The sequence below is a fragment of the Penaeus monodon genome, unplaced genomic scaffold (genome assembly GCF_015228065.2).
Source record: "Penaeus monodon isolate SGIC_2016 unplaced genomic scaffold, NSTDA_Pmon_1 PmonScaffold_1143, whole genome shotgun sequence".
Taxonomy (NCBI): Eukaryota; Metazoa; Arthropoda; class Malacostraca; order Decapoda; family Penaeidae; genus Penaeus; species Penaeus monodon.
This window is the reverse complement of record NW_023640192.1, coordinates 6,117-9,412: the sequence shown is the minus strand read 5'-3', so window position 1 is coordinate 9,412 and position 3,296 is coordinate 6,117. Positions and strand designations below refer to the sequence as shown.

Sequence of the window (3,296 nt, the reverse complement as noted above, 5' to 3'; positions counted from 1 at the left end):
CCCTCCAGTATGGGTAGCCCTCTATCCTGGCTCACCAGATCATTGGGAACTCAAGCCCCCCGACCGCGGCAAGGCGGCTCCCGTTTGGAGGGTTGGGGGAAAGGAATTCGATGCAACCCGGTATTTATACAGTTTACTCTTTTATTTCATCAGTGTGGAAAAACATTTACCTAGTTGATTATGGCTGATAACAAATTGGATATAAATCTTATTCAAAGAATGACAAGTTGGATGTTTGTCACTATCTACATATTTATACTTTTACTTTTATGATGTTAGGAAAAATTGGATGTTTGTCACTATCTACATTTTTTAACCATAGCTTAGCTTATGTGTTTCTATGAGTCTGTCCAGTCTATGTAATATATTCCGAGAATATTATATTTTGTATTTCAGCAAATGTCATCAGTGTGTTGTTGAATCCATGCAAGCTTCTCTTGAAGCAGAAGCTAAGAGCAAGGCTGAGGCCCTCGGCTTGAAGAAGAAGCTTGAGTCTGACATTGGTGAGCTGGAGATTGCTCTGGATCACGCTAACAAGGCCAATGGCGACATTCAGAAGTAGGTGAAGAAGGCTCAGGCCGTGATGAAGGACATGCAGGCTCGCTTGGAGGAGGAGCAGCGTCTTGCTTCTGAGTATCGCGAGCAGTGCAGCGCCTCTGAGCGTAAGGCCAATGCTGTCAATGGTGAACTGGAGGAATCCCGCACTCTTCTGGAACAGTCTGATCGCGGACGCCGCCAGGCTGAATCCGAGCTTGCTGATCCCTCAGCCACCTTACAGCTCAGCATGGATCTCTCTCCATGGCGAAGGGAAAGCTCTAGGTCGGGATTCATACTCTGCATGTAAGTTAAAGGGAGATGCTAGTACATGTAATACTTTACACTACATCATAACATTATAACTACAACTGCTTTATATTTCTTTACAGGCTGAACTTGATGACATGTTAAACAAGGCCAAGAACTCTGAGGACAAGGCCAAGAAGGCCATGGTTGACGCTGCTCGTCTGGCTGATGAGCTCCGTGCTGAACAGGATCACGCTCAGAACTCAGAAAAGATGCGCAAGGGTCTGGAGGTGTCTGTGAAGGACCTTCAGGCTCGTCTTGATGACTTCGAGTCTTCAGCTCACAAGACCGGCAAGAAGGCCCTCGCTAAACTGGAAGTTCGCATTCGTAAACTGGAAACTCAGCTGGACGACGAAGCTCGCCGTCACGCTGATGCCCAGAAGAACCTGAGGAAGTGCGAAAGGCGCATCAAGGAGCTCAGCTTCCAGTCCAACGAGGACAAGAAGAACCACGAGAGGATGTAGGGCCTCCAGGAGATCAAGACCTACAAGCGCCAGATCGAGGAGACAGAGGACATTGCCGCCGTCAACCTGGCCAAGTATCGTAAAGCTCATCAGGAGCTTGAGGCAGTGCACAGGCTATAGGAACGTATTAAACTTCGGGTAAAACTTGCTACACTTTTTGTTCATTAAAAGTAGTAAAATAATAAAGTGTAAAATATTTCAGTTTCCTGTTGCACTCTCTCTCTCTCTCTCTCTCTTTCTCTTTTAAGAGTTTCGGATACAAATAAATTAGTTGTGTTACATAATAGTGATATATTCAAGAGAAATGCGCATGTCTTTATACAGGTGATAGTTTATGATTGTGTTATTCATTATAAGTGCATATATTTCCACATGATCACGCTATTATATTTAGATCTGTGTTCACACACACACACACACACACACACACACACACACACACACACACACACACACACACACACATATATATATATATATATATATATATATATATATATATATATATATATATATTGTTACACTCAAGTTCCTAGCTCGACTAAATCTCTCTTAATGGAGTGTTGCTTTTACTCAACTAGGGATTTATCAAAACGGGTACAGAGCAACTTAATTGTAAACTTCTAAAAGTAAGATCAAATCTTTAACATTCTTATCAATCTATAATCATTATCTTTCAATAGTCTAATGACTTCTAATTTGTTCTCAACCTTCACTTAACATTAAATCATGGCATTTTTTAATCACCATTGGAAATATAAAACACTAGTAGATGCTTACATTGTATTACTATGAAGTTAATTACACGTTGGCAACTGCCAACAAGTATTACAATACAAAATGAATGTGAAACACCGTTTGACCTTCAATTAACACGATTCAAATAAGTGGGCAGCTCAAGTTTCTCGGTAAAAACTGAAAAAAGACAACGTCATTGCTGCACCAAAATAAAAGAAAAAAATACCTCTGGTTCTGACATATCACTCTGGGCATCACCCAAACACCAGTCCTTTTCAGACACCAACTTAATAGAATACGCAATTCCAAATTATTACAGATTATATATCATTTAATCATGTTAGAACGGGGTACCTAGTTAAACAAACTTACAGCTAAATTATAGCCCAAAAAACAAAATACCACAAGTTCCAGTTCGAGTCCGCTGGATCAAAAATATTTACTTTTTCCACTATGATAATATATAATATCTAAGCGTGTTGTGATTATCCTTATCAATAATAATTATTGGATTCTTCCAAAAAATAAACTGCACAGTTAATGCATGTTCCTGTTCATTACTAAAACAATGCAAGATCCATAGGAAAAGGCAAATCAAAAGATTCCTTTACTTGAGAAATCGATTATAAAACTACTCTACTTAACAATATATATATATATATATATATATATATATATATATATATATATATATATATAAATATGCATATATTATATATATATATATATATATATATATATATATATATATATATATGTATATATATATATATATACATATATATATATGTATATACATATATATACATATAATATATATATATATTATATATATATATATATATATATATATATATACGTTTATATATACACACACACACACACACACACCACACACACACACACACACACACACACACACACACACACACACACACACACACACACACACACACACATATGCCTATATCTTTATTCACTTTATTCATCTACATATCTAGATATCTCTATCCAAACCGTTCATTTATATATAAACATATATGTGTATACATACAATCAAACATGCATACACACACACACACACACATGGATGTAAGTGATAGCAACATTTTCCGGATAAGTAGTATTAATAGTGATGATTTTTAATCAGTAATTTTAGTCCATAAGAAAGTACGAGCCTGGAATTATTGGATAATTCATTGGATTCAACCCGGTAGTACCAAGAGCATCTATGAATTCTTTTGACCAGCC

At 37.1% G+C, this 3,296-nt stretch overlaps 1 pseudogene; it reads left to right on the top strand.

The window, feature by feature from the left end:
- Positions 1-415: 415 nt before the first annotated feature.
- Positions 416-1,427, top strand: LOC119568902 (annotated as a pseudogene).
- Positions 1,428-3,296: the final 1,869 nt, after the last annotated feature.